This window comes from Hyaena hyaena, unplaced genomic scaffold (genome assembly GCF_003009895.1).
Source record: "Hyaena hyaena isolate Hyena2069 unplaced genomic scaffold, ASM300989v1 scaffold_334, whole genome shotgun sequence".
In the NCBI taxonomy this organism is placed as follows: Eukaryota; Metazoa; Chordata; class Mammalia; order Carnivora; family Hyaenidae; genus Hyaena; species Hyaena hyaena.
Genome location: NW_024080967.1, coordinates 1,234,493 through 1,244,803, shown reverse-complemented (window position 1 = coordinate 1,244,803; position 10,311 = coordinate 1,234,493). Strand labels below are relative to the sequence as shown.

The following is a 10,311-nucleotide window of genomic DNA, read 5'->3' as shown; positions in this document are numbered from 1 at the left end:
GCTTAGCCTACTCACCCGAGTTTACAAGAGGCTATCTTTCAGTGGGATGTCATCCTTTCTATATCCTTTGTCCTGAACCACTACCAATTCATTGTACATTCTGAATCTCTAAATCAATCCATCTCTCTGTCTCTCTGTGTCTGTCTCCTTCTCTCTCCTTCTCTTTTTCTCTCCCTCTTTATAAAGCATGCTCTCTTTCAATTAACATAGTGATGACCTATTGTCACCCGTTACCATGCTAATCCGGACCTGGTGTGAAATTACTTTATAATAAACACTATGGAGTTCTGACTTCCAATTAATTTTTCACATGCTGCGCTAAATCAGATTAACGCTCTCCCTGTACCATCACTTTTGACCACAGACGTTATTCTTTCCTTATAATGAAATGGAGGATTAATTTATATGAAGCATATCTGTACATATTTGCAAATAAATGTAAAGATAGATTTTATGCCATATTTGCGTTGTGCCCAGTGCTGCGTTAGTGCAGATTCTCTGAGATTACTTACTTCCTTGTGTTCACTGGGTGGGCAGACATCTTTCCAGTTGTTCCTCTGTTGAATTCTAACTAAATGCCTCCATGAAGAATAAGCAAAGAAATGCTCACATATGCTCCGGTGCTGAGGCGGTGGTGACTTCTCCTGCAAATCATATGATATCGCATTAGGAGAAGCTGAATGAAAATGTAAACACTCCGAAATGGAAACAATAATCATTAACCACTAAATTCATTGGTGCTCTCCCTGGATGTGCACGTTCACATTCATCTTGAGTGAATGGAGGGAGGGTAGCTTTTTAAATGACCGTTAAATTGAAGGAATTTGATGAAGATTTCAAGCAAATAATAGCTCATGCCTTTTTAAAACTACTATAGCCCCTGCACTAAATTATATTTTTGGTGAAACAATTATTTTCCATTTCATTATTAGAATGGAGTAATGGAAGATGAATGTAGGCACACACTAAATGAACAAACCTGTGTTAAAAAAAATTAATCCTATTACCCAGATGCTGGACTGTATTTTTTCTTCTGTCAGTCTCCTGTATATTTCATTCAGCTTCTTTTATTACTACAAAATATTGATAGAAAAATTTCCCCAACACATTATTTTCTTTTTGACACCAAATGAGAAAAACTGCCAGAAGAACTAAAGGTATGGCCCATATAAAAGATAAATGTGTGCTTATCAAATTCTCTTAAACCAATCTTTTATTAACAGAAGAAGAAATAAAATCTTGTTTAGTGTTGCAATGATGAAAATACTTACCGCTGAGTTATTCTAAGACAGACCTAGCAAATTATGCTTGGCAAACATGGAAATGTATTCATTCATTCAACAGGTGTTGATTTGATCCCTGCTATGTGATAACTGCTACTTGAAGTACAACTGATAAAACAATGACCAAAGACAAATTCCCTGCCCTCATGGAGATTCCCTTCTAAGGGGATGCAAACTTGAAATTATAAAAACAGTCCATTGCCATCTTCGTGATCATTTATTGAGCTCTTACTATATGCTCTCCACTGTGCCAGATGCTTTCCTATTTATATTTCAATTATCATGAGTAATACTTTCCCTCTAGGTTATTATTGTTGAACACATTTTATAGATGAATAACTAAAGTTTACAAATTAAGTAATTCATCCTAACTCTACAGATATATGGTGGTAAAACTAGAATTCCAAACTAAGGTTTTGGACTAAAATCCCTGTGCTATACTGCCTCTGACATCCACTGTCTCAAAAACGTGTGTCATTATCTTTATTTGTTGAAATTTTATTTTTTGTTCTATGGTGGATAGAAATAGGGGCAAAAGGCATAATCCCCGACCTAAGAAGATTTCCAGTCTACGGGGAGAAAATTATACATTTATGAAACAACTATTCTTAAGATTTCTTTGAGGTAGGTAAGTTTATAGTCCATACACATGAAGTGTGCCTCTTGATGGGGGAAAGGTGCATGATTATTTGCTGACATTTATCCCAATTTGAATAGCATATTCAACTTCTATGATTTTACTCACTGTACAATGCATTATTAATTTAACCAATGATTTTTAAGAAAAATCGAAATACACATTAAATGTGGCCATTACATGCCACACAATGTGTCCTAGCTTTTTTTTTTTTTTTTTAAGACTGAACCTATTTTATGGGTGACATGCTAGCTGGGCAGGGTTTGGGGGCAGAACAGAAAGTTGGGATTAACTTTCCAAGGGACTGAGGGCTCAGGGTCCTGACTGGTGCCAGGCCTCCCACAATGTCATCTCTACTGGAACTGAAAGGCAACAGGGAGAGAAGATAGGAAAGAAGGGTGAGAGGAAAGGGAGGTGGTGGGAAAGGAAATGGAAGGAAGGGGTGAGGAGAAAGGGAAGGGAAATAGGGTCTGGCTGGAGCCAAAGCCAAAGTCAAAGGTGGTCAGGTCAGCATCAGGAGACACTCAAAAGGGAGCCTCCTGGGAAGTTCAGGCAGCCATGAGGGCCCTTTTGAGCTGCTCATAGGTGACAAACATCACCTCATTCCAGAAACCTGGAGAAAGGAGGGCATGAACCCTTAACAAGAGGCATGGGGACCCTCCTTAGGGATCACGGAAAGGGCACAGTGGCCAGCACTGCTCTACTGGCCCAGGACAGGGTTCACAGGTCTCATCTTGACCACATCGACAGGGCAGACAATGGCAGAAGTACAGAAGCTTGCCTTAAAGATGGAAGTAAAGTGGCAGGGGAGGTCATCTGTCATGAGGTTGGCCTTCAGGAGGGCATCCTTGATGAGGTCACAGGTCACCAGCTCAGACCGTTGATGATGGCATTATGAACAACACTCTGAAAGGTCCCTTTCCCCAGTCTCTGGAACCCTTCCTCTCTGGCAGTGGTCTCGTAAGTACCAACAAACTGAACCAACAAAGATGGTGGTGAGCCCTGTGGTGGGAGAGATATGGGCAACAGATGTGGCAAAAGGAGTGGTGAAAGCTGCAGCTCAGCCACAGGGGGTTTAGGGGAGAGCTGCACGGGTTTAGTAGGGGGTGACCCTGAGCTGGGTCTTGGCCTAGGCCAAGGTCCCCCACTGTCTCACCAGAGGACAGGTAGCCTGTGTTTTCCATGGTGTCCACAAGGCCCCAGGCCTCTAGTACCTCCTGGGTGAGACCCAAGAGCCACCTGTTGATGTCCAGCCCAGATAGGGATCAAAGCTACCATTTACCCCATGGGCCCAAAGCAAGAAGAGCCAAAACCCACCCCCTGGGCCAGACCCCATGTTAAGACCTCTGTCTACCTGGTCAGGTCCCCCTGAGGAAAAGCTCCAGAAACTGGAGCTGGGACAGTGACAGACCTCAGGTCCTCCACCTAGAGGACCCCTTCTAGAAGATCATGGAGTTCTGCTGCCTGACTCACCCCCACTGACTGTGGCTCTGCCTCTCACTTCCAGAACCAAACTAGCTCATTCCAAGTCTGTGAGCAGTGGGGACTTAGGCCCTTGTGAGGATTGCCTTGGGAGGGTGCATGGCTGCACTGAGCCACTTGGGGCTCCAGCCTGAGCCTCCCACTTTGAGACTTATATCTCTACCACCTTGGGGGCTTTCCTGGTTCCCCCACCTTGCTCAGCATATGGATGGAGCCTGTAACTTCCCATGGCTCCTTCCACGTCCTATCTGCCCAGCCCTCTGAGTCTTTTTACTCTGATGACAAAACGGCTCATCACACCCTGATTCTGGGCTCTGGTCATGTGGGCCTCTGAAATCTGGGGAACACATGCCTCCTGATCGCAGTGCTACTGTATTTGAGCAGCACTTAGGCCTCTTCGAAACTTCTGTCTGTGAAGGGACTTCCAGCAAAAGGTGCCTGGAGGGAGCGGAGCCCGAGAGCTCTCTGAAGCCTTAGTAGACGTGATTAGTGCCCTGTGAATCCTACTCCATTCAGAGCAGTCTTCTTGAAATATGTTCCTTCCTTCTCTGGAGACAGCCAGCAGGAGGCCCAAGAATTCCTGAAGCTCCTTCTGGAGTGGCTCTACCTGGAAATCAAAGAGAATGCTGGGCAATCCTGGCCAACAGTATAGCTTGCTCTGAACCCCACCATGGAGGAGCTCTGCTAGAAGAACCTGATGTAAGTGGTGATGACCGGGCCACCTTAATGTGGAAGTATTATGTGGGTCACGAGGACCACAATATTGTGGACCTGACTATGGGCCAGGTGAAAAGTTGTCTCAAATGCCAGGCCTGTGGGTATCTTTCCAAAACCTTTGAGGATTCTTGTGACCTGCCCATCCCAGAAAGGATTTGTGGGTAGCAAGGTGTTTCTGCAGGGTTGTTTCAGCCTTTCCACCAAGGAGGAAGAGCTGGAGTCGGAGAGTGCTCCAGTGTGTGACAGATGTTGGTAGAAAACACGAAGTACCAAAAAGTTGATGATACAAAGATGCCCCTGAATCCTCATGCTGCATCTTAATCAAAATCCCCCTCCCAAGTCTCCATCAGAAAAGTTCAGCAGGTGTGGACTTCCTGCTGCAACAGGACAAAGCCGGAGGCCTGGTATACCAGCTGTAGGCCCCTAGCATCTACTCGAGCAGTGTTCACTATGGGCGCTATGCAGCCCTCCACTGGTGCCAGACTGGCTGGCATGTCTGCAATGACTCTCATGTATCATCTGTCAGTGAAAACCAGGTGGCATCCAGTGAGGGCTACGTACTGTTCTATCAACTGATGCAGGAGCCACCCCTCTGCCTATAGCACGCCCTGTGCAACTCTTTCAACACTCTTAAGCCCCAGGGTCCTCATTTACCTCAGAGACATCTATTTTTTGTGTCTTTTTAATCGAGGAGGTGGTGGTTGCCAATACAATACAATAATATCTTTTTGTATTAAAAAGTACCCTTCCACCTGGGTTCCTTTGTCTACCAGACAGACCTCCCCAGGCCCCTGCCAGTATACAGCCTGCAGACCCTCAATTCTTAGAGTGGAGGATGTACAGCAGCAGAAGAACGATCTGTTCCTTGAGGTTTAAAAAACTTTACGGCAACATTTTTCACGGAACTAGAGAAAACAATCCTAAAATTTGTATGGAACCTGGGACCTCAAGTAACCAAAGCGATCCTGAAAAAAACAATTCCAGATTTCAAGTTATATTACAAAGTGGTAGTGATTAAAACAGAAATGTACTCGCATAAAAATAGACACATGGATTAAAGACCTAAATGTGAGACCTGAAACTATAAAAATCCTTGAAGGGAGTACAAGCAGTAATGTCTCCGACATTGGCCATAGCAACATTTTTCTAGAGATGTCTCCAAAGGCAAGAGAAATAAAAGCAAAAATAAACTACCAGGACTATATCAAAATAAAAAGCTTCTGCACAGACAAGTAAACAACAAAACTAAAAAGCAATCCACCGAATGGGAGAAGATATTTGCTGATGACATGTCTGATAAAGGGTTAGTTAATATCCAAAACATATAAAGAACTGATACAATCAATACCCAAAAAACAAATAATCCAATTAAAAAATGGGCAGAAAACATGAAAAGACATTTCCCCCAAAGACATCCAGATGGCCAACAGACACATGAAAAGATGCCCAACATCTCTTATCATTAGGGAAATGCCAATCAAAACTACAATGAGATAGGTATCACCTCACAGCTGTCAGAATGCCTAAACCAAAAACACAAGAAACAAGTGTTGGTGATGATGTGGAGAAACAGGAACCCTTTTTTACTGTTGGTGGGAATGCAAATTGGAGAAGCCACTATGGGAACCAGTATGAAAATCCCTATGTAAATTGCCCTACTGGATATTTACCCCCAAAATACAAAAACACTAATTCAAAAGGATATATGCACCCCATGTTTATTGCAGCATTATTTACAATAATTAAACTATGGAAGCAGCCCAAGTATCCGTCAGTAGACGGATGAATAAAGAAGAGGTAGTGTGTGTATGTACACACACACACACACACACACACACACACACACACACACACACACCGGAAGATTATTCAGCCATAAAAAGAATGAAATCTTGTCATTTGCAACAATGTAGAGAGCTAGAGAGTATAATGCTAAATGAAATAAGTCAGAGAAAGACAAACACCATTCATATGTGAAATTTACGAAACAAAACAAATGAGCAAAGGGAAAAAAGAGAGAGAGAAAGACAAACCAAGAAACAGGTTCTTAATTAGAGAACAAACTGATGGTTACCAGAGGGGTGGTGGGTTGGGGGAACGGGTCATATAGGGAATGGCGATTAAAGAGTACTGTTTTCATGATGAAAAAAAGTAAGTAAAATGTAAAAGGAAAAATAATATAGAAATACAAGATAGGGAGACAAAAGGAAATAAAATGTGATTTGAAACAGCTCAATATGTAAGCCAATAACATGACTGTTAAAAAAAAAAAAACAACAAACCTTCACTTTGAAACTGTATATATGAATTAGCACATTTTTTTAAATTTTTAATGTTTTATTTATTTCTGAGAGAGAGACAGACAGCATGATCAGGGGAAGGTCAGCGAGAGAGAGGGAGAGACAGAATCTGAAACAGGCTCCAGGCTATGAGCTGGCTGTTAGCACAGAGCCAAAGTGGGGCTCGAACCCCTGAACCAGGAGATAGTGACCTGAGCCAAAGTCGGACGCTTAACCAGCTAAGCCACCCAGGCACCCCAGGGACTGGCACATTTTAAAAGACCTTCTGGATCACTCTGATAACCTCTTTCATGGTATTATTAAATCTTGTTATTTATATTTTCTTAGATATCTCATCTTTGTTTGCAAATATAATACCATAAATAAAATCAAAACATATCTTTATAATTTATTCAATCCTGACATCTGCAGTTATTTCTAATTTCTAATGCTTATTTTTCTTTTTTCATTTGACTGATTTCACTAGTATCTCATCTTATTCTTTTTTATCTTTTTTACAGTTCTTCCAAGAATGATTTTATTCAAACAGCTAACTCTTACATTTGCTTTTCATTGCTTGTGTTCGTTATTTATTAATTCATTCATTTCTGCTTTTATGTTCATTAATTATTCTACTTGCTCTACATAGATATTTGTTCTTCTTTTAGTAATTTGAGTTGAATAGTAATTTGTAATTTTTCTTCTTTAAATACTGTGCATTTTCCTCCTTGGTTGTGTCTCAATTATTTTCCTAGATATTCTGTATTTTAAGCAGTTTTGAGTTCCTCCTTTAAGAATTTATTAGGACAACGTTTTCTCATGTTTTTCTGTTTTTTTATGCTTCCAGTACTTATTGTCAATACACTTCAGCATGAATATTTGGCCAAGAAGATACTTGAAGTAAAATACATTTGCTGTTTGTAAAGTATAAAGTTTGAGGAGTATCAATTTAAACAGGTTTGGCTATTATTCAGATGATCTCTCCCTAGTTATTTTCTGAGCATTTTATGTGAAAATAACTCAAATATTGTGTGAGATCTTCTAATGCTATCATATTTCTGCATTCTTTTTCTTATAATTACAGTAGCTTTTGCTTTTAAATTTCAATACTGTATTATTCAGAATGTAAATATTCAGGGTAATTGTGTCTTCAGCTGTAAAACTGACCCTTGGGGCAAATATTTTGGTGTATTTTAAACAGTTTGTCTCTAATATTTATTTTTTAACGATTGATTTGAGTGATTACAACATGGCAGAGAAAGATGAACACTGAAATATTCAGAATATAAAATATGGTCTTTTTCATCAAGGAACAATGATAGAACAATGAATTGATTAAATAACAAAATATTTTAAAGTCTCTTTCTTACAGTGTCTAGGATATTTCTTGTTTGTAACCTATAGTTTTTTTTTCAGCTTTCTTTTCAATTTTATTGAGGCATAATTGACAAAGTTGTAATGTATCAAAAGTGTATAACATGATGATTTGATGTATATATACATTATGAGAGGATTCCAAAATCGAATAACTAACACCTATATCGTCACTGCACATACATACTTTTTTTCCCCTCAGTGAGAACACTTAAGTTCTACTCTTGTGCCAGATTTCAATCATACAATACAGTATTATCAACTATAGTCACCATGTTACACATTAGATACTCAGCCTTTATTCATCTTACACCTGAAAGTTTATGCCCTTTTGCCAACCTCTCGCCCCTCAACCAGCCCCTAGCAACCACCATTCTACTCTTTGTTTCTGTGAATTCAACTCATCATATACATACTATAACTTGCGGGCAAAAATACCATACCACTTAACTGAAAACTAATAGATAAGAAATAATAAAGAATAATAAAAGAAATCACACACTATCTAAGAGTTAGTGTTATATATCACATTATGTAACATTAAATATGGCCACTGTCAATAAATATTGACTGAGGTTCTTTTAAAGTTAATGAACTATATTTCAGAAGTATGAGATATGATCCCTCTCCTCAAAGAAATTAGAAATCAGACATTACTACTGAGAAAAGAAATAACAGCCTTTTTAGCATTTTCTATGTGCCAGATGAATGATACATATCCTAACAGGTATAAAAGCTAGGAAGAAAGAGCATTTGCTTAGTGTAGAGGGAAAGGGAAGGGCTGGGTGCAGAAAAGTGGAGTAAGATTACACATGCACAGAGATTAGTGTGGGGTGTTACAGCCTGAAGGGACAGTGCGAACTACAGGCCTCATGTGGGAGAGTATGTGTGTGTGTGTGTGTGTGTGTGTGTCTGTCTGCACATGCACATGTGTGTGCACACATATATGTGTGCATCCATGCTGTTAAATGTATGCATGCAAGTATATTGATCTGTACGCTATTTATGTGTTCACTTAATTCACCCATCTGTCCACTGGGCTGAGCTCCCTAATACCTGAAACCCCATACTTGTCAGCAACTGCCATGATAACTGGTATACTAGGTGCTCAATAAATAGTTGTTGAATGAAGGAATGACTGAATGAATGAACTCTGTAGAACAGGCATGAAAAACCTGAAGCTCAAGGTGGGGCTTTCCCAAATGAGGGAATTAGTACAATTCTGACAGTGTTTTCTCCTCTATTTACTTTTTACTCAAAGTCATCCATGGACCAAAAACGGCAGCACCTAGGAGCTATTTCAAGGTTCACAATCTCCGGCCCCACCTCCACACCTACCGATTCCAAATCTGCACGGTCATCAGATCTTCAGGTGATTTGTACACACATTAAACTGGAGAAGCCCAGCACTGTTTTTGCACTGTACCCTATAGAGTAAGGAGATGAATCAAAGAATTCTGAAGGTTCATGAAAGAGAGAAATGAGGAATAAACAGAGACATGGTGGGAAGCACTTTGAGGAAGGCCATAAATTCAAAGCTAAAGAATTTATCGCCTAAGCCAAGGTTTCCAAAATAGAGTGTCTTGACCTCAAGGGATACACTGAGCAATCAATCCACCAAGATGCAGAAAGAAAGCCTTAGAACTCATTTATATTTAATTTTTATCTAGAAATAAAGGGATTTTACTAATATTTAATATTCGAATAGACAGCTGCTCTCTCACCTAGTCCACAGTCAAGTTACAACTCTGATATGTAGCAGGGAAAACCACAATGCAAGTGACCATGTTCATACACTGGGTATTGAAATATAGGATGGCCTTGCTTAAGAAAACACCTGCATCAATTATGTTATTTTAATTAAAATAAACTTCCCAAAGTGGATGAGTGGTTTTAAGTGATTCCTGAGCAAGAACGTATGCTGGTACACAGAGCGCATACGCGTGTACACACCACACACGTGTACACAGATACAGGCACACATGCACACCAGAGAGAGGATTTAAGATGCAGCTCAAGTGGACAAGAAGATGGCAGAGCTAATCCTTCTCTTAGCATCTGATAAGAACTCATAGCCACATTACAAGGGGCAAACAACAACAATCTCACTGAATCTGTCAAGAAGGCAGCCAACAAATGAAAAATATAGCTGCTTTTTCAAAAGAGAGTTGTGTTATGAAGTGGGCACATTGAAAATGGATGTCTGGAAATATCCCCATAGATGGAGTTTTTATCGACAATAATAATGTATGTCTTCTCTAAAAACTTGCGTATCTGCATATTTAAAACTCTTGGAAACAAATGTCTCACACATGCACACACAAAAAAAACCTTTTAAATAGAGTTACATTGATTTAAAAGCAATGTAAAAATTCAACATCTTCTGTTTAGTTTGCAAAAACAACTGATTGACATAAGGGAAGATGAAAATTTCTAAGTTGTCTTTTAGCAAAAATGTCAGCCTCACTGTTGTCTTGGATTGAATAATGAGGACTGCAGTTTACAAAGTGCCGGGTGGGGGCACCTGGGGGTTCAGTCA

General features: G+C 40.0%; 1 pseudogene; it reads left to right on the top strand.

The window, feature by feature from the left end:
- The first annotated feature begins 3,102 nt into the window (after window positions 1–3,102).
- Window positions 3,103–4,721, top strand: LOC120243252 (annotated as a pseudogene).
- Window positions 4,722–10,311: the final 5,590 nt, after the last annotated feature.